The sequence below is a fragment of the Tachypleus tridentatus genome, chromosome 13, assembly GCF_004210375.1.
Source record: "Tachypleus tridentatus isolate NWPU-2018 chromosome 13, ASM421037v1, whole genome shotgun sequence".
NCBI classification, from domain to species: Eukaryota; Metazoa; Arthropoda; class Merostomata; order Xiphosura; family Limulidae; genus Tachypleus; species Tachypleus tridentatus.
Genome location: NC_134837.1, coordinates 28658122 through 28679966, shown reverse-complemented (window position 1 = coordinate 28679966; position 21845 = coordinate 28658122). Strand labels below are relative to the sequence as shown.

The following is a 21845-nucleotide window of genomic DNA, read 5'->3' as shown; positions in this document are numbered from 1 at the left end:
GGCAGTTAGAGCTACTATGAAAACATGCTTTGGTAAGCCCTCCTAATCTAGTCTTACGAGTGAGGATGCAGAATTAATACTTTTGAAACAACCACAGCATACTAGTTTAAAACGCACTTTACCATCCTTCGATAGTTATGGAACACTGGCTGTAACAAAGTTTGTATGCACTTGCACGGAATTACCAATCACTTGAACAGCTTGACATGTGTTGTCATTTCTGTGGTAAAGTTTGAATGGCTTACTTTAAGAATATGTGTGTGGTTCAACAATTTTGTTCGAAAGAGATATTTTAACATTAGAATCCAAAGCCTTTTGTCCATTTACTTCTTTACTACATTATGAAGTTCCCACTGTTCTATAGTCAGACTTATAACAAATACTAAAGAAATTCCCACTGTTCTATAGTCAGACTTACAAAACACAAATAGAAACCCACTGTTTTATATTCAGACTTACAAAATAACACAACTAAAATTTCCGTTGTTCAATAGCCAGATTTACAAACAAATTCGACTGAAATACTTCCATATTAAAACCAATTAATAAAAAAAAAAACTCCTTCAGACATGAAATGAAAAACTGTTCATATAAAACGGAACCTGAAGAAGCCTAATGCTTATAATCGGGGTTGCTTATCGAGGGTCTGAGGTTCGAGACGTTATACCAGTTAGCACACTTTCTAATTTCAGCTTTGTCGAGTTTTGAAAGGGCCAAGTAAAAAGTAAAAGCTTGTTTGGCGGCGATTACTTTAGGCTGGCTTTCCTCTTTTCATTGAAGGCTTGGCCGTAGTGACTACAGTGCTCAAACTGTGGTTCTGTATACTGGGCACATTAATGCGCCATAATAGTGACGGCAAAATCACACTACTTGAGCAGGTAAGCGTAGTTGAAGAGTTGGCGGCTAGTGCTGCCTTTCATGTAGTCTATCATTTTAAAGTCAAAGACGGCTTGCCTGCGGAGAAGCTCTTTATGTAGTTTTGGGCGAAAATTCGAAAACAATCAAACAAACTGGTCGGTAGTTCAAAATGAGGAAAGCCTGACTCTACCATATAGTTTCTGACCTGGCATTTTATCTCACATGGGCAAAAAGTACCAATCGGATTGAATATTCCAATTTCTATAAAGCTGTTTGATTACTTATTGTGTTTAAACGTTTACGTGTATTTGTTTCAGGAAAAAGTTGTATATTTTATGGATTTTCTTAGCAGCACTACGAGATTGTCGAAATGAACAAACTTTAGTGGAATTTGTTTGTTAAGATCTTGTTTTCATGCCAGTAGCACAAAATGTGTGATTGCTATACAGGTATTTGGAACATAAAACTGAACTACTGTTTAATACCACAAGACACGAGAGGGCCTTTACATTTAAACAACTGACGTTAGGTACCGTACATACACGATAAAACTATAGTGTTTTAGACAGGTGGACTTATCTATTTTAAGGATAAGAACAGATTATAATGGGATTCAGCCTTTACCTCTGATGAAGATAAGTCCCCCTGTCGAGAACAGTGGGATTTCATCCAGCGAGTTTTTAATGCGATTTACTAAACGTTACGAATCCCATGTGTTTCTTACTATGACAATCACGTTTGTCGTGGTATTCTATGGTAAGACGTCTGGTGGGCTGAAATATTTTCTTCACCAATTAAAAATATTTTTATTAGTAACGGTTGTTAATTGTACTTTAACATTATATATAAAAAAACAAAACAAACCGAGTAGTTACAAGAATGGTTATGTAATTACAATAAGAGAATCAATTTTATTTTAACCGTTATCACTAGCTCAGATGTGCGCCCTATTAGTTTGCTTTGAGTAACCTGGAATCGCCAAGATTATAAGTACTTCTTTGAGTTATATTGGTATAAGACACTTTACACACATTATTAAACTATGGTTGCAATTGTTTTAAAGTTCAGTGAGATGTGAAAAGTGACAGCAAAAACATCAGAGAAACCTCGACATCATAGAAGATATTTATTAACAGAACTATAACGTATATCATTGTCATGACAAGCGCCATTACTGTATAACAGATTAATCATCTAAAACCATCTTTATAAATTCGACTAATGAGACAAGAAACGTTATCGAAGGCCTACTATTTTAGGTATATGGTAGCCACATGACGTTTAGACTACCATCTATGACCCTCAGTTTTCTAGCTTCCATTTATGTATTGAAACCAACTATCCAGTGTGTATAAAGTTTTGCCATCCAAGAATCTCCGGTTTCTAGCTTAAGCTTAGGTACTGAGACCTATTATCCAGTGTATGTAATATTTTATCCATCAATAGCTCTCCACTATCTAGCCTCCACTTACGTACTGAGACCAACTATCCAGTGTACATAATGTTTTATCATCAATAGCACTCCACTATCCAGTTTCCACTTACGTACTGATACCAACTATCCAGTGTACATAATGTTTTATCCATCAATAGCTCTCCACTATCTAGCTTCTACTTACGTACTGATACCAACTATCGAGTGTATATAGTGTTTTATCTATCAATATCACTCCACTATCCAGTTTCCACTTACGTACTGATACCAACTATCCAGTGTATATAGTGTTTTATCCACCAATAGCTCTCCACTATCCAGTTTCCACTTACGTACTGATACCAACTATCCAGTGTACATAATGTTTTATCCATCAATAGCTCTCCACTATCTAGCTTCTACTTACGTACTGATACCAACTATCGAGTGTATATAGTGTTTTATCTATCAATATCACTCCACTATCCAGTTTCCACTTACGTACTGATACCAACTATCCAGTGTACATAATGTTTTATCCATCAATAGCTCTCCACTATCTAGCTTCCACTTACGTACTGAGACCAACTATCCAGTGTACATATGTTTTATCCATCAATAGCTCTCTACTATCTAGCTTTCACTTACGTACTGATACCAACTATCCAGTGTATATTGTGTTTTATCCATCAATAACTCTCCACTATCTAGCTTCCACTTACGTACTGAGACCAACTATCCAGTGTATATTGTGTTTTATCCATCAATAGCTCCCTACTATCTAGCTTTCACTTACGTACTGATACCAACTATCCAGTGTATATTGTGTTTTATCCATTAATAGCTCTCCACTATCTAGCTTCCACTTACGTACTGAGACCAACTATCCAGTGTATATAGTGTTTTATCCATCAATAGCTCTCCACTATCCAGTTTCCACTTACGTACTGATACCAACTATCCAGTGTACATAATGTTTTATCCATCAATAGCTCTCTACTATCTAGCTTTCACTTACGTACTGATACCAACTATCTAGTGTATATTGTGTTTTATCCATCAATAACTCTCCACTATCTAGCTTCCACTTACGTACTGAGACCAACTATCCAGTGTATATAATGTTTTATCCATCAATAGCTCCCTACTATCTAGCTTTCACTTACGTACTGATACCAACTATCCAGTGTATATTGTGTTTTATCCATTAATAGCTCTCCACTATCTAGCTTCCACTTACGTACTGAGACCAACTATCCAGTGTATATTGTGTTTTATCCATCAATAGCTCCCTACTATCTAGCTTTCACTTACGTACTGATACCAACTATCCAGTGTATATTGTGTTTTATCCATTAATAGCTCTCCACTATCTAGCTTCCACTTACGTACTGAGACCAACTATCCAGTGTATATAGTGTTTTATCCATCAATAGCTCTCCACTATCCAGTTTCCACTTACGTACTGATACCAACTATCCAGTGTACAAAATGTTTTATCCATCAATAGCTCTCCACTATCTAGCCTCCACTTACGTACTGAGACCAACTATCTAGTGTATATTGTGTTTTATCCATCAATAACTCTCCACTATCTAGCTTCCACTTACGTACTGAGACCAACTATCCAGTGTATATTGTGTTTTATCCATCAATAGCTCCCTACTATCTAGCTTTCACTTACGTACTGATACCAACTATCCAGTGTATATTGTGTTTTATCCATCAATAGCTCTCCACTATCTAGCTTCCACTTACGTACTGAGACCAACTATCCAGTGTATATTGTGTTTTATCCATCAATAGCTCTCCACTATCCAGTTTCCACTTACGTACTGATACCAACTATCCAGTGTACAAAATGTTTTATCCATCAATGGCTCTCCACTATCTAGCCTCCACTTACGTACTGAGACCAACTATCCAGTGTACATAATGTTTTATCATCAATAGCACTCCACTATCCAGTTTCCACTTACGTACTGATACCAACTATCCAGTGTACATAATGTTTTATCCATCAATAGCTCTCCACTATCTAGCTTCTACTTACGTACTGATACCAACTATCGAGTGTATATAGTGTTTTATCTATCAATATCACTCCACTATCCAGTTTCCACTTACGTACTGATACCAACTATCCAGTGTACAAAATGTTTTATCCATCAATAGCTCTCCACTATCTAGTTTCCACTTACGTACTGATACCAACTATCGAATGTACATAATGTTTTATCATCAATATCACTCCACTATCTAGCTTCTACTTACGTACTAATACCAACTATCCAGTGTATATAGTGTTTTATCTATCAATATCACTCCACTATCCAGTTTCCACTTACGTACTGATACCAACTATCCAGTGTATATAGTGTTTTATCCACCAATAGCTCTCCATTATCTAGCTTCTACTTACGTACTGAGACCAACTATCCAGTGTACATAATGTTTTATTCATCAATAGCTCTCCACTATCCAGTTTCCACTTACGTACTGATACCAACTATCCAGTGTACGTAATGCTTTATCCATCAATAGCTCTCTACTATTTAGCTTTCACTTACGTACTGATACCAACTATCCAGTGTATATTGTGTTTTATCCATCAATAGCTCTCTACTATCTAGCTTTCACTTACGTACTGATACCAACTATCCAGTGTACATAATGTTTTATCCATCAATGACTTCTTTTTTTTTCTCTCATTTCATTGTGTACATTCAGTAAATAACTGTGACGACACACTTTCTGTATGAAGACACATGCAGTGAAGCTAGAAAACAGGGATCTAGTAAAGCAGTATAGACATTGATTGAATAGTTAGTTGGTGTTAGTACAAACACAGCAATTTGGAAACAGAGAATCAGAAATGGTAAAATATTAGACAGAAAACAGATTTATTGAAACTACAAACCTTATAACTCGCAATAAAATAACAACACTGAGCACTTGCTAATTAACACACAGTTACTTAGTAAAGTTAAAACCTTAAAGAAACTTTAGCGGTTGAAAGCACAACAGGTCGGACAAAGTTAAAAGTTTCAACTTTTTTGTTAAATAAACACACAACTTGAATATCTTGAAACTGTGAAAACTCTATTGGATGGATAATACTTCCTGAAAACCTTGTGACCAACACAATCTACGATGTGATAATGTTGTGTGCTTTTCATATAGTGTATTAGTAGCATTATCAGTGCTGGTTAGATTTTTTAATATATACACTTTTATTATATTTATTCTTCTATGTTTATTATTCATTGTTAACTTAGCTTAAGTCTACTTTGTCTCGTGAAATACGATTGGATTTATGGCCGAAAGTATCTCTAACAGCGAGGGGTACCCGACAGATGAAAAGAGATACATTCTGGTCCCTAACAGCAAGAACACTAAAACAATATATCTAACTAGCTATATCCTTTACCGGATTGAATTTTAGTTTTGGTATATGTAGGTAGCTTGTTCTAATGCGAAGAAGATATTGATACAAATATTTTATATTATTTATACCGATATTACAAAATTTTGGACTACAGTACATTCTGTTAAATATTCTTATTAAAAAACAATAACATTTTTAAATGGATATCACTTCATCTGATTACTACCGGAATAATATCCTAAAGTATATAATCACAATAATTGTAACTTTTTTTAGACAGTATTTATATATAAAAACTGTCGACCAGTTACGTTAAGTTTGTATTGAAAACTGCAGCTCTTTTACAACAATGTCATCTTCTAACTTTATTTAATAAATATTGAAAGGCGCACCTGTTGTACAACAACATCGTCTACTAACTTTATTTAATAAATATTGAAAAATGCAGCTGTTGTACAACAATGTCATCTTCTAACTTTATTTAATAAATATTGAAAGGTGCAACTGTTGCACAAGAATGTCATTTAATAACTTTGTTTAATAAATATTGAAAAATGCAGCTGTTGTACAACAATGCTACCTAATAGCTTTATTTATTAAATATTGAGAGATGCACCTGTTGTACAACAATGTAATCTAATGACTTTATTTGATAAATATTGAAAGGTGGAGTTGTTGTACAACCATGTCATCTACAAAATTTATTTAATAAATATTAAAAGGTGCAGCTGTTGTACAACAATTGCAGTTTTCAATATTTTTCAATAAAGTTTTCAGATAGCATTGTTGTACAATAATTTCATCTAATAAAGTTATATAACAAATATTAAAATTGCAGCCACTCTTAATCAGTGCCATTTAATAACTTTAGGAAATAAATATTAGAAATGTAGCTGTTAATCACTGTCATCTATCTAAGATATATTAAAACTACAGCAGTTGTTAACAAATGTCATATGGTAACTTTATATTGCAAATATTAAAAATATTGCTGCTAACCGACATCGGCCAATAAATGTATGTAACAAATATCTAAACCGCAGATGTTGTACAACAATGTCATATAATAACATTAAGCCAGTTAATAATATCCTGCAGTGTGTACTGAAACACGTGCCAACTGTTTACCATTGCTGTTTAATAAGACTGCGTAATTAAAGTTAAGAACTGTTACAGCTAGTAACCAGTATCAGTTAACGAAAGGTTCCACTTCATGATATTTTTGTTCTTCAAAAATTTAATTGACTGGCGTTGTGTAAAGGTAATCAGATAAACCAGATAAAGGTAATCAGATAAACCATTAAAAATACATAATTTTAACCGAAGTTATATTAATTTTATTGAACCTAAAGTTAAGAAAAAGACTTACCAAGTGATATATGTTTATTACTCAAAATTATTTACCTTGCAGATCTATACGACGCGTGCAAATGTTTTTCCCTCGGTATCGCTAAGCCTAAGGAAGAAAACGGCTTCACACCAGTCTCTGCGTACTAGTTAGTCATGGATACGGTTTGTTACCTTACAAGTAATGCTATCAATGAAATATCTTTTTTTTTTTTTTACCGTATAAGGTTATTTTATTCTGATATAAATTTATTTAAATGCTGATGTTTCCGTTTATGACGAAGATTGGTTGCTCGCTTTATGTTTTTTTACATTCATATACTGAAAATTGTTTTTATATAATCCTAGTTTATAATTACGAAGATGAAACATTGAACTAATGATTTATGAGTCTTACTATGGTAGGGTGTATTTTTTCACTATTAAGTAATTCACTACCTCTTACTGTGATAGGGTGTCTGTTTTCACTATAATAAGTATTTTGCCATCTTTGCGTTCGGAAATTGAGAGCTTAGACGAAACTGAAATTGGCATACTACATGCGTTGGATTTTGATGCACTACGTACGTCAGTAACACAGCTAGAGCTTTCAGTTTTAGAAAATGTTTCTATTATTTATTTATAATCTAGTGTTTTGATTTTAGTTTTACCAGGCGTTGTAGAGGTGTTTGTTATTGTGTTATAGAGCTCCTGACGACGCATCCCCTTCGCGCCAAACATGTTCGCCCTTTCAGCCGTGGTGGCGTTATAATGTGACGGTCAATCCCACTATTCGTTGGTAAAAGAGTAGCCCAAGAGTTGGCGGTGGGTGGTGATGACTAGCTGCCTTCTCTCTGTCTTACACTGCTAAATTAGGGACGGTTAGCACAGATAGCCCTCGAGTAGCTTTGTGAGAAATTCAAAACAAACAAACAAGCTCCTGACGAAACTAAAAGCGCAAAAAGATTATTTGAACCTACTGAATCACGCTTTTCTAGAATTACATTGAAGAAAGATTTTGGGCTGATCTGAAGTTGATGATGCTTACTTCGGAACAAATGTTATTGTTGTAGAGCAGCAACTATTGATAGGTTATCCATTATATAAAAAACACTGCTTTTAAAACCATTGCTGTTCAGTCTTTGTTTTGTTTGTTGTCATGGAGTTCACGGAAGTTTTTTTTTCTTGGTAACTTATGTTTGCAGATTAGACTTTACGAGCATGTAATTTTTTTTTTTTTTAAACAACAGGGCCTAGTTGTATTTCTACAACAGTGTAATTATTTCTGCTTCGGGCTAAACGTCCAAATTCTTGTTGAAATTAATTTCAGAAGTATATTTCTAAACACAGAAACAAACATATTTATTAAAAGCCGTAAGAGGATGTGACGATAGGGTCGGTTAACCCTAACCTCAGCAGCCGATACGGCTGTGGTTGTAGTCCGGCTGTCCTTTGAGGCTCCTAGGGAAATTGTATCGGCGTTAAGCGTGTTTAATATGTCGAGTGGTATCAAGTAATTAATAATAACAATGTTTAATGTAACCAAAATCTTTATTTTAAACCAAATAACCATAATAAATATTAGTTGTTGTTTTTCGTATGAATTCATGAATACCAAACAGTTTGAAATTATTGTATTTTTGTATATCGTTTTTCTTCGAATATATCTATTTTATTTTTTCCAGGTGTGTTTTATCTATGCTAGTTTAGACACTCAAAAACTATTCGGAAACGAAATATCAATCTTTGCAATCTATTAGAATGATAAAATTATAACCTAATCTTGGCGAAATAACTAAAGGATAGAATGAGAGCCATTACCTAATTATGTTGAACTGACAGAACTATGGAAACGGAAGTTCAAAATGATCCTGGCGAGCTAATAGAATTATAGAAATTAAAACACAAACTAATATTGGCGAACTAACAGAATTACAGAAATGAAACCAAAAACCAATTTTGACGAACTATAGAATTATAGACTTGAAACCACAAAATAATCCTGACGAAATAATAGAATTATAGAAACGAAACCAGAAACTAATCCTGGCGAACTAATAGAATTATAAAAATGAAACCACATACTAATATTGAACGAACTAATAGAATTACAGAAGTGAAACCAAAAACTAATTCTGACGAACTGTAGAATTATAGAAATAAAACCACAAATTAATCCTGACGAACTAATAGAATTTTAGGAGTTACATTACGAACTAATCCCAGCGAGCTAATGAAAATTACAGGAGTTACATCACAACCTAATATAATCGAACTAATAGAATTAAAGATATGGAATCACAACCTAACCCTGATGAACTAACAAGGATGATTAAAAACAGAGCTTAATCCTGAGGAGATTAAAGACATAATGCGCAACCTAATCCTGGAGAGGTAACAAAACGACAGAACTACGTAAGCCTAGCGAAGAAACATAAACATAAAAGTTGCCACAACGTATTCTTAAGCTCATTTTAATTTTTGCAAACCTCCCGAATTTCGGTATGTTACAAGTCGAACATTATAATAGTGAATCCACGTTTTATTTTTCGCCAGCCTTAACAATGATCCGACCGTATTTGGATCCGAATTTGTACAAATGATCAAAACAACGTAAATGGTAATTACTACCATATTTCAACAGGCAACTTCAAAAGTATGAACCTCGATCTCTACGAGCTAATAGAACAAAGAAAGGCGGACTCCTCAAGTGAAAGGAATAATTTCTTTATGTTTCTGTTGTGACGAGTCCCAGCTATTCTAGTAGAATTCACACAGAGCAGTCTTCTTACCTGGCAGAATTAATCTGCGCTTCCTTCACTAGTCCCGGCGGTGCAATCTGAGAGTAATAATAAACGGTGATTTACGAGTGTTAGCAATGTAGTGCCGACTGTATTATCTCATGTAGGTGGTCCTGCTTCCCTGGTCGTTAACGGAGGATGATGGACTGACTGGTCAGTAAATGGACAATGGTCACTCGGCACTACGTCATTCTCCTGCTGGCCGGAATGATGTCCACATAGTTTCCTCCCCTATTATACAAATTGGTCAACAAGGCAATAAACACGATCCCCTCGTGACTCGAACGAGTTGAAGAGTTTCCGTTATCTGAGGCATTGCACGATTGTAATTGGAGACGCCAGTGTCCGACATAAATCTCAGACTTATTGAGAATTGTCTGGCTCGTGGCACGAGCTCTTAGGCTTTGTGCCACGTATAAAGTCTGGTCATAATTGAGAGAAAGAACACGGCTTATCTATTATAAGAACGGACAGTTTCCGTCGTCTCTTTCTGTGTTTTAAGCTGTAACATACCGAGCTAACGCCTCTGTCGATAATAGAAGACACACATAGTGACGGAAGTTATAGACACTTATTAGTAGATAGATGCACAACCGATAAAACACTTCCATTATAAGTGCCTCTATCATTTGTCATCCTCATTTTTGTTGAAATTCCTTTTACCAGTTAATTAATTTATCTATTTCTCTTTCTGTTCTACCTTTTCCACTTTTCTTTCATTTCGCATATTTACTCAAATTCACAACCTGAAGTGGCTGCAAAATATTGAAAGCCAAATAAGTGTTACTCACTTTGTTACAGTAACTTGGATTAGAAAGACGTCTGAGTTTATATCGTTCGTTAACAGTTATCTTGCTTTCTATGCACATAAGTAACTTTCTGCTGTGGTGTATCTGATCTTTGGAGAATCTAGCACTCATTGCTGTGCTGTTTTAATTGGACATTAACATTTGCGGAATACTTCTGTGTATGTGACGGTTAAACAAGCATACATACGTAAGGTGTTATAATAGAATGAATTTTTTTGTTTTTATGGTAATTGGATATAGAAAGTAATGTATGCGTTACGTTATATATATGTATGTATGTATGTATGTGTGTGGGCGTGTTATGTTCATTACGCATGTGTTATGCCTTTAAATATGCATATTTATATTTTACTTTTCTTGTTAACAAATGGATACTTATATGTTGCGTAGTGATGAAATTTATTTATGGTTTTTGTTTTCCAATATGGATAATTATTGCTTTAATTTAAGTTGTTTACTTCGATAACGTGCTGTTATTGTTAAACATAAACTTGCACATGTTTTGTGTTAGGTAAAGATAATGTTTTGTGTGCGTTAAGTATAAGAATATCTGTTTTGGTGGTAACTATTTTCAGTCATTTGTATTACATACTTATCTTTGATATTCATATATATATATGGATAATAATGTTTGTGATGTATTTGTTAAATATGGATAATAAGGTTTATGTTTATGAGGTATAAGTTAAATATGAATAATAATGTTTGTGATGTATAGGTTAAATATGAATAATAATGTTTGTGATGTATAGATTAAATACGGATAATAATGTTTCCGCTGTTTGCTTAAACGTAGAAATTGTCGTACATTTTGTGTTTGCAAATATAAAGATGTATGCGGGTTTTATGTTTGTGGCTGTGAATATGTAACGGTGAGTTACGTTAGCTATGTTTCTATTCACTTTATCTATATACAGTAAGCTATTATTATAATTTTGATAGTAAAGTTTATTGCACAGATTCGTTTATTTATTATACGACAGAACAGAGGAACGAATATCTGCTGCTTCTGTTTATTGTTAGATTGAATTACTTCCCATCATAAGATAAGACGTCCGCCACGACTGTGGTTTGTTTGTGACAAATAGACCACGGTTACAATACTTTTTTTTCATCAAATGAAGATGGTTCTTCAAATCTTAATCATGCTTAACTACATTATTCCTGTTAGAGTCTGGCTCCTCCGAAGCCGAACTCTCTGTTTTGATTTAGAAGAGAGATCTCAGTTTGTGTAGAGGTCTCTGTGGTAAGGTTATGTATTAACAAGGCTCGTGCACGTACAGACACCTTGTTGCACCATTTCTTCATGGAATTTTTGTTTTAACGTGTGCGAATTGTTCAGTTTCCCACCATTGTTCTATGGCGTTTTCTGATCAATAAGTGGTGTACGCATGCAAGCTGACAAATATCAACATTAAAAGTGGAGTTCCAACAGCACAACACGGCACCAAGAGTCCACTTTGTTCCCCGGTAGTGATTCTAATGCTACACTACACGTGTTTCCAAAGACCTATCGACCATTGGAGAAAATACGGTCGAATTAAACAGCCCATTAAATGATCGAGTCAGTTGAATTGACAGCGACACAAGAGGGGGTAACCGCAGTGCGGCTTTCAGTAAAATTACTTGGACAACACGAATCATGTTAAATGAGATTGGTCTATCAATAGTAGCCAAAAGCCAATAGGATGAAAAGAGGTAGCACCTGGACATAAATATAGCTCTACTAGTGGCTTCTTTCTTTGTTCTGGTAGGTTGGGCTATACCACACATGAAAGAAAAGGAACAATATCATAGAGATACAGATTAGTGGTAAAAAAAAGATAGATAGATAGAGAGAGAAATGCGAAATACCAAACGTCGATCTCATTGGCGTCACTTCTGCATGGTAATCACACCTTGTGGTACAACAGAAGATTGTAATAGGAGGAACTCTGTACGCTGAAAGGAACCGTTATATAAAAATTTGGCGACTGACCGCCATTGTTTAAAGACCCTACGAATAGCCTGAACACAATTTCGTGAGTGTTATTTTTCAAACATGAAATTACCAAAACTTCTACATCAAAGTAAATTATAAAAAAAAATGAGCCAAGTCAAATCTATTGTATGTTTTCATTCTCTTTATAATATTTTGTTCTTATTTTATTTTACGGAAGTGTAAAATCCTGTGATTTCTGAGGAACAATGAAATTTCAAAAGAATAGAAGGTCGGGAAGTTCTGATTGCATTAGAGACGTGTGTTATCGTGCATGAGTTAGAATGAACTTTCATATTCAATCTCTACAGTCGATGTTTCATGGGTTACAAACCTCTTTACGTCAAAGTCACTCATTAAAATCAGTTTTCTATTTATCCTTTTTTTAAATTCTAAGACACATTCTGAGGATTTTTGTGAAACTTGAGTTTTGTGACACCCCTAATGTAATTTGACGACACGGACAAGTTTCCTTTGCTAACGTTACTCCAGTGTTTTTGCGTTACATATATTTATATTTGTTTTAACTAACTAGGCCCAATAATTTAGATATTAGTTACATTGTATCTGTAGTTTCCAGAACGAAATGTCTAAATAAACGTATGAAAACGTGTTGTTTTAAAATGATGGCCACCTACTATGTTTTACACAATCTAAACGACATTTAATAATACTAAAAAAAATAACTTATAAACCTCATTTTTCGGGACAGGTCCAAGACTACGATTTAAACCTCTAGAAATAATCTATTGCGCCCTCAAGCGATGAGAAATGTTAACGTTATTAATCCGTTAGTGTAGTTATTGTGTGGAAAGTTATACAACATTGCCGTTTCTATTAACGCCATGAGGATTTTTTTTTGTGCTAGGTAATAAAAATGTAGGAATCTGGTATTTTCGGCTAATTTCCGTTCGTTCTAATTGGTTTTTCTTTACGGATGTCACATTACAGCTCATTATATAGTTTTTGTTCACACAGAAATGATTTGGTTATTGAACATCCGGTGTGGATCAGTAAAACGTCTGTTTCATTTCAAGGTTTCTCAGAATTCAGATCGGTTGTGGATATTGAAGTTCGGAAGGTTTGTTCACTGTTAGAAACGTAGAGAACCACACGTATGTCTTATCTAATCGTAGAGTCTGGGAACACGTTCGCTGTCTCTGTTATTCAAGTTTTGTTTGCTTTTGTTTTGTTTTTGAATTTTGCGCAAAGCTACACGAGGGCTATCTGCGTTAGCCATCCCTAATTTTGCAGTGTAAGATTAGAGGGAAGGCAGCTAGTCATTACCACCCACCGCCAACTTTTGGGCTTCTCTTTTACCAACGAATAGTGAGATCGACCGCAACATTATAACGCCCCCACGACTGAAAGGGCGAGAATGTTTGGTGTGAGAGGTATTCGAATCCTCGACCCTCAGATTGCGAGTCGAGTGCCTTAACCACCTGGTCATGCCGGACCTTACTTGTGTTTTTGGTATAGTCTATACATATGCTCAGCTCTCGGTATAACTTGGCAAAGTTCTCTCTTTCTCAGCTCTCGGTACATCTGATGTTGTTGCTACTTCAGCTTCTAGTATAATCTGTTAACGTTACTGATTTCTCAGTTCTCGGTATAATCTGTTAACGTTATTGGTTTCTCAGTTCTCGGTATCATCTGTTAACGTTACTGGTTTCTCAGTTCTCGATATAATCTGTTAACGTTATTGTTTTCTCAGTTCTCGGTATAATCTATTAACGTTATTGTTTTCTCAGTTCTCGGTATAATCTATTAACGTGACTGGTTTCTCAGTTCTCGGTATAATTTGTTAACGTTAGTGGTTTCTCAATTTTCGATATCATCTGTTAACGTTATTGGTTTCTCAGGTCTCGGTATAATCTGTTAACGTTATTGGTTTCTCAGTTCTCGGTATAATCTGTTAACGTTACCGGTTTCTCTAATCTCGGTACAATCTATTAATGTTTTCGTCTTATCAACTTTCACTACATTCTGTTGACGTCTTGGGTTTCTCAGCTCTCGGTTTACATTATCGATACATACTGTCGCACTCTCAGTTCTCACTCTGTACACATGGCCGACCCTTACTTACCCGTGCATTTTACACAGACGGTCGCGATATAAGTTCTCAGAACAACGCGCACTCTAGGCAACACCCGAGTTCTCGGTACAGTTACTTACAGCTATTGCCTTTCGACTGGCTTGTTACAAATTATAGATATATGATTGGTCGTTTCCGATGTTAAGGTGTATATATATATATACATATATACACATACAACACATGGTTATTTCAAGTTAACATTACTGGATTAAGATGTGTAGCAGTACTTTTATTTATCATGCTACGTTGAAAATTTCTAAAATCACCGCCAGTAAATGTTTACACATATCAATAACAAAGTGTAAAACTTCTTCCATCTAAGTAGCTTCAAGGTCATTAGTACAGTGAATAGGGTTTACTACAACTGTCGCTATATTAGTTGTTTTTAACTGTTTTGGATTTTACGCAGTAATACAGAAAATATTGCTTTCATCCATCGCTGTATTATTCTATCTTCAAATGTTTGGGACTTAGTTCTACGTCGTAGTAACACAAAACATATTGCCTTTTTTTTTTTTTTATTGCGTTAGGCACAGTTCGTTTTAACTCATTGTCGGAAAAAATCAAAATCAAAACAAATCAGATATTAATAATCTCGAAAACGAACAACCGATTTTTGATCCGCTCTGTTATTGTATAATATGTAATTAGAAAAAAACAATCACCACAACAACTGGCTTAGCGGCAAACTTCTAAACTTCTAAATCTAAAGATTGTGGCTCGATGCTCGTGGTAGGAACAGTAAAAGATATCCTTCGTGTATTTTTGCCATTAAAAACAAAAAGAGAAATTTCAAAAACATTTCACGACCCGTATAACATCATAATCAATATTACACTGCATATAACAATATTGTTGCAAAGTTGCTACACTATATATTGAAATCATACCTATGGTCCCCCTAGTGGATTTATAAAGCAACTCTTCTTCTCTATTTCCATCACTACTATAGTTGATGTTCTCATTAAAGTTGCATAACACCTCCAAAGATTGGATCCAGCTACCAGAACCTGTCTCTTTGGTGTACACATAATGAACACTAGATATTAACCGTAGAACCAATATCACACATTAATATAAATTGAGAATGAGAAAGATTAGTCCATCTATTCTGTATCAAACACGTTGTACTAAAAGTGCCAATTTTTATAGCTTTTCCATATGACAGACAGTCTGGTCCAGACAAAAGTAATAATAAATGGGCAAGTAAATTAATAGATAAATAGTTGGACGAAACTTATTTCCATACAAGATGTGAAACCAATTTTTATTTAATATATTACGTCACCAGAAAACTGACCCTATTATTGTAAGAATTAATTAGTCACGTAAATTAAAAAGGTAAAAAGGACAACAGTATAGTAGAATAAAACTAAAATCACAAATAATATATCAGAAGAAAACTAAGTGTGCAAAAATATATCAGAAGAAAACTAAGTACGTAAAAATATATCAGAACAGAACTAAGTACGCAAAAATATATCAGAACAGAACTAAGTACGCAAAAATATATCAGAACAAAAGTAAAAAACAAACAATGTAACAAAACAAAAGTCATTAGGTTGTGTCGTAAACTAGACTACTGTAATTGGTTTACTATTAGTACGTACAAGTGTTATAAGAGTGACGGTCAACTTATGCTATTTTGATTAGAGTAGTCCAATAGTCGGCGGGGGTTACCGTTAACTAATTGTCCTATTTCCTAATTTATAGGTTCAAAATCAGGAACAGCCAAGTAGATTTTATGTAACATTGCTCGAAAAATCGCAAACCGAACTCTCTCCTTCGGAAGTTAAAATCACTTAGTTGAGTCTATGACTTTGCATTTAAAAGGCTTGCGTTCGAATCCCTGTCGCACTAAACATGCTCGCCCTTTCGGCCGTGGGAACGTTATAATGTGCGGTCAATCCCACTTTTCGTTGGTAAAGGAGTAGCCCAAGAGCTAGCGGTGGGTGGTGATGACTAGCTGCCTTCCTTCTAGTCTTACACTGCTAAATTAGGGTCGGCTAGCACAGATAGTCCTCGTGTGGCTTCGCGCGAAATTTAAAACAAAAGCATTTAAAGGTTTATTGTTGCACACAAGGATCTACCAACCAAGTTTTAGAAGACCAATTCTATGTGTGAGATTTTATAACTAAGTCTTTAGAATAATATTAATATACATAGTACCAGAGGAAGTTCGCGATCTTTGGTAGAGAGATACACATCTATGATTATCGTGTATGTGATGATCGTAGCATGGAAATTTCCTCTTAATCATAACTTCCATTGCAAGAAATCTTTGTTACAATAGTTTGTGGTGAATGTTGTGTTTATTTTAATACGTGCTTTCCAAAACTTATCAGCCATGTACTGACGCCCCCACCACTAGAAGTTCGTGGGAGATGTCTGCGAAATGGCATTGCACGAATTCCCGTTTCTTCACGTCGACTGTGGAGAAGCTGACACGTTGTTTGGACCATGTGGCTGAAAGCTTTGTTTTCAACGCATTTACTGGTAGTTTAATTACGTTGGTCAGATAACGTGAAGAGTTCATCTGGCATTTTCACTTTTAACTCCTGGATTTCAACTTACTCTCCTAATGGTAACGTGCAACCAACACGGGTTCTTAAAAAAATATCTTTAATGATATATTCTGTGTTATATTTGAAACGTTGCTTTACTGGCAGGGCAACAATGATTCGCTTGGTATTTGTAAACACTCAAGTAAATACATGATTCTTCCAATCCATTTTGCTAAGTGCTTTGGAAGAGGCTATTAAGTAAGACTCTCATGTTGTTCTTCGGATCTAACTCCTCATGAACTACCTTCTGTGGTATTCTTGAGCTACATAATTGTTCTGCTCTGCTTAAAATATTATAAATGTGGACAGGAAGATGTTGTACTGCGTATTAAAAAGCGTCAGATGCCATAGGATATTTTCAATTATATATTAATAAGTGACGAAGTCAGTGGGATATTTGTTTGTTCTACCCTGTTGTAAGAAGTAACAGAGTACGTAGGCATTGTTTTACCGTGTTTTGACAAGTGCCAGAGTATATAAAAAGTTGTTATGCACTGGCTTATAAAGAGCCTGTATGCTTAGAAGTTTGTTCCACTTTGTTTAAAGAGGTGTTAGAGGACAGAGGAAACTGTTTTACTATGTCTTCAAAAGTGTCAGAGTAAAATAGGAGATTGTTCCATTCTTAATTGAAAGTGTCAAGATAAGTGTTATACTGTTTTGCTCTGACTTAAGAAGTGCCAGAGTAAATAGGGGATTGTTCCACTTTGAATTAAAAAGTGCCAGAGTAAATAGGGGAGTGTTCCAATTTGAATTAAGAAGTGCCAGAGTAAATAGGGCAGTGTTCCAATTTTAATTAAGAAGTGCCAGAGTAAATAGGGCAGTGTTTCAATTTAAATTAAGAAGTGCCAGAGTAAATAGGGGATTGTTCCACTTTGAATTAAAAATGTGCCAGAGTAAATAGGGGATTGTTCCACTTTGAATTAAGAAGTGCCAGAGTAAATAGGGGATAGTTCCAGTTTGAATTAAGAAATGCCGTAAAACGAAGAATATTGTTTCACCTTCGTTTAAGACGCACTTTATTTAATGCGATATTTTCTACCATGCATCAAGAAATGCCTGTTTTCGTAAAAAGAACCAGAATACCCAGGCATTATTTTACTTCGTGTTAAGAAATGTCAGGGCATATAGGAAATTGTTACATTATGTTTGAAGCAGTGCAGTAATACGTAAGAGATTGTTAAATACTGAATTTAGAAGAGAGAGTGTGTAAGTGTGAGATAAGTTATTCTTCTGTCTTAAGAAGTGTCAGCGTAGATAAGTTATTCTTCTGTCTTAAGAAGTGTCAGAGTAGATAAGTTATTCTTCTGTCTTAAGAAGTGTCAGAGTAGATAAGTTATTATTCTGTCTTAAGAAGTGTCAGAGTAGATAAGTTATTCTTCTGTCTTAAGAAGTGTCAGAGTAGATAAGTTATTCTTCTGTCTTAAGAAGTGTCAGAGTAGATAAGTTATTCTTCTGTCTTAAAAAGTGTCAAAATAGATAAGTTATTCTCCTGTTTTAAGAAGTGTCAGAGTACATAGGTGATTATTTTTCACTGTTTTAAGAAGTGTCAGAGTACATCGTAGTTTGTTCTTCCACCTTGAGAAAATCAAAATACATAGGAGGTTGTTCTGTTCTGCTTAAATATCTGTCAGATTACATAGGCGATTGTATCTCAGAACGGCTGTTATGGGTATTAACACTGTTATTGATAAGGAGAGAACAACGTTTCGACCTTCCTAGGTCATCTTCAAATTCTCTCTTTCTTAACCTGCAGATGACCTGGGAAGGTCGAAACGATGTTCTCTCCTTATCAATAAGTGTTAAAACCATACCAGCCGCTCTGAGATACATTTTTATTTCAAGTGGGTTTCTCGTCATCAAGGAGGACACAGACAAATGTTTCACTCTGTCATACGAAGTGTCAAAGTACAATGGAGGTTGTTCCATTGTGTTTTAAGAAGCGTCACAGTAAGTTACGAGTACGCTCAACTCTTCTTAAGGAGTGTTAGAGTACGTTACCAGTATCTTCCGTTTTGTCTTAAGACGTGTCAGAGTGTGTTAAGAAAGTTTTATGTGTTGTCATCATGTTTATGAGATAATGATTGAATTACTGCATTTCGAAATACCTTTTTATGCAGACGATAATACACATAAAACAAATGTGTAAAGGAAACATAAACATAATATTAAAAAAACAAATGATTGTAATATATATATAGACATTTGTCGACGTAAAAAAAAAAGAAGAGAAAAATAAAACGTTAACAAACAGATACACGTAAAGAGAAAGACGTAACAGTTTAATCAAGGTCAACTGTGGGTAAACTCACTTTACCCAGTTCTCAGTCGGAGAACAAAGTGCTTACACTTCTTGCTATTGCCTAGAGCTAAAGCCTAGATATATTCCATTTTACTGTTTATTTTAAGAAACTCGGTGCATTTAGAGATGGAGTAAACAGTGTCGATTAAGGCTATTTTCCCAGTCCTCTATTAGAAAGGCATATATACAAACTACTATTCAAATAGACAGACAGAATGATGGACAAATAGAGGTACATACGTAGACAGATTAGTGTAAAAACAAATAAGAGTGCAATTGTAAGATGCACGAATAGCTTGAAGGAAAGTAAAGAAATAGACTCTAAAAGAATGAGAGAATACATTCAAGAGTAGATTAATTTTTGCCTAAGATTCTTTGGTGTAACGCTCCCTTTTTACCACAACGTAGGTCTGTCTAACAAGCGATGTAACAAAATGATTTTTCTGGACAAGTTCCTTAATCTGTGACCGCTGTACAAATTTCAACAAAGACTTTGACAACTCTGTTCTCTGTTTAAAATGATATATATTCGTGAGCCTTAAACAATGTTAGAACTAGAATTTAGTTTACAGACTTTCCTTCGGTATAAATCATAAACATAAAATATGTCAAGACCACACTTGGCAAGTTCTTGAGAACTGTCCATGTGTTTAATGACGTAAAAAGAGAAAAATATCCAGTTGTTTTTATTTTATACCAAAACGTAGTCATTGACATGTGAATGGTATATGTGTTAGCAGTTAGGTCAGCACGTAACTAATTGTTACACGTGTTCTTCGGTTTCGGCTTGAGGTATTATAATGATTCCAATACTTTGTCAAATAATATTGATAAAAAATGAGCAAAGCTAAATTTAAGTAAAGACATATTGGTGGGACGTAATGAAGTAAGCAGCGAGTAATAATCAAGTGTTGTCTGAAAACGTGTAGAAAAGGTAATGAATGATAAGTGTTAACCATTAAAGTTTATTCTGCATGTTTGCCTTTCTAAGTGTCAACCGTTAGGACTTATTCTGCATGTTTGCTTTTCTAAGTGTCAACCGTTAGGACTTATTCTGCATGTTTGCTTTTCTAAGTGTCAACCGTTAGGACTTATTCTGCATGTTTGCCTTTCTAAGTGTTAACCGTTATAGCTAATTCGTCATGATTGTCTCTCTAAGTGTGAATCGTTGAGATTTATTCTGTATGGTTGTCTCTCTAAGTGTCAACCGTTAAGGCTTATTCTGGATGATTGTATCTCTAAGTGTTAATCGTTAGGTCTTATTCTATATTGTTGTCCTATCAGTAAATAATATTTGGGTAGAAAAAAGCCAGTACAATAGAAAACTGTTGAAAAATGTAACATTCAACTGAATCTATGTACACGTATGTAGCTTAAATTGATTTCTCATAAATGGACAGGAGAAAAACTTAAGAAATAGGATAATTAAAAATTATTAATTTAAAAAGTGTACAAGGGATAGTCAAATATGTGCAGGAACAAATTTAATCAGAATGTAAACAATTATATTTTTAAGTGTTTAACAATTTTAGTGAAGTTAAGACAGGGATTTGTAGCTTAAGAAAATAATGTACACTTTATTTGTTTGTTTACTTTTCCAAATGTCCTCAGTTGCAAACTTCAAAATATAATATTTGTATTTTTATTTTAATTGTTGCTGTACTTTCTGGATGATCCCCATTTCTTTGTATTTTTTTTAATTAACAATTTTTAATTATCTTGTACTATAATATACATCTGGTGAGTTAGGTTCAGTGTCTGGTCTTCTTTTTTGCAAAAATTTGTATACACGGAACAAGTGTTTGCGGTTGGTAATAAACAGAACCTTGAAAATGACGTTTGTTCAACTTTTAATGTTTTGAGGTCAGATAATAGAATTCTGAAAATAGGCGAAATCCAATACAACAAAAACCATTAGCTAAAATAAATGATATTACTTGAATAAAAATACCGTTTATTGAAAATCAGGTTGTACTTGCTACAAAATATGGCTAGGACGTAAAAAATTAACGCAGTAATTGCTGTTTATTTCAACCTGAATGAACGACCGTTTTTGAAAGAACACTATGTAACAAAATTTTTACTTTTTCTTGTTCCTGGGCAGAAAGTGTTATTTCCCAAATTGCTTATACCTAAAGTAAATGGAAAACATCTATTTTTCTCTTCAAACTTTGCTTTTGTGACCTGGGAGCGTATAACGAAAACATGATTGGAGACTATATTTGGCGGCTGATACGTGAAAGTGATTTACATTACAGTCGCAAATCTCGAAAAACTACTCACTTCTAAACATTTTTGTGTAACTTTAGT

At 34.5% G+C, this 21845-nt stretch overlaps 1 long non-coding RNA gene across 2 annotated transcripts in view; it reads right to left on the bottom strand.

Moving 5' to 3' along the window:
* Window positions 1–21845, bottom strand: part of LOC143239273 (uncharacterized) — a 40630-nt gene that overhangs the window by 15029 nt on the left and 3756 nt on the right. The gene's annotated exons all lie outside the window — the stretch shown is intronic.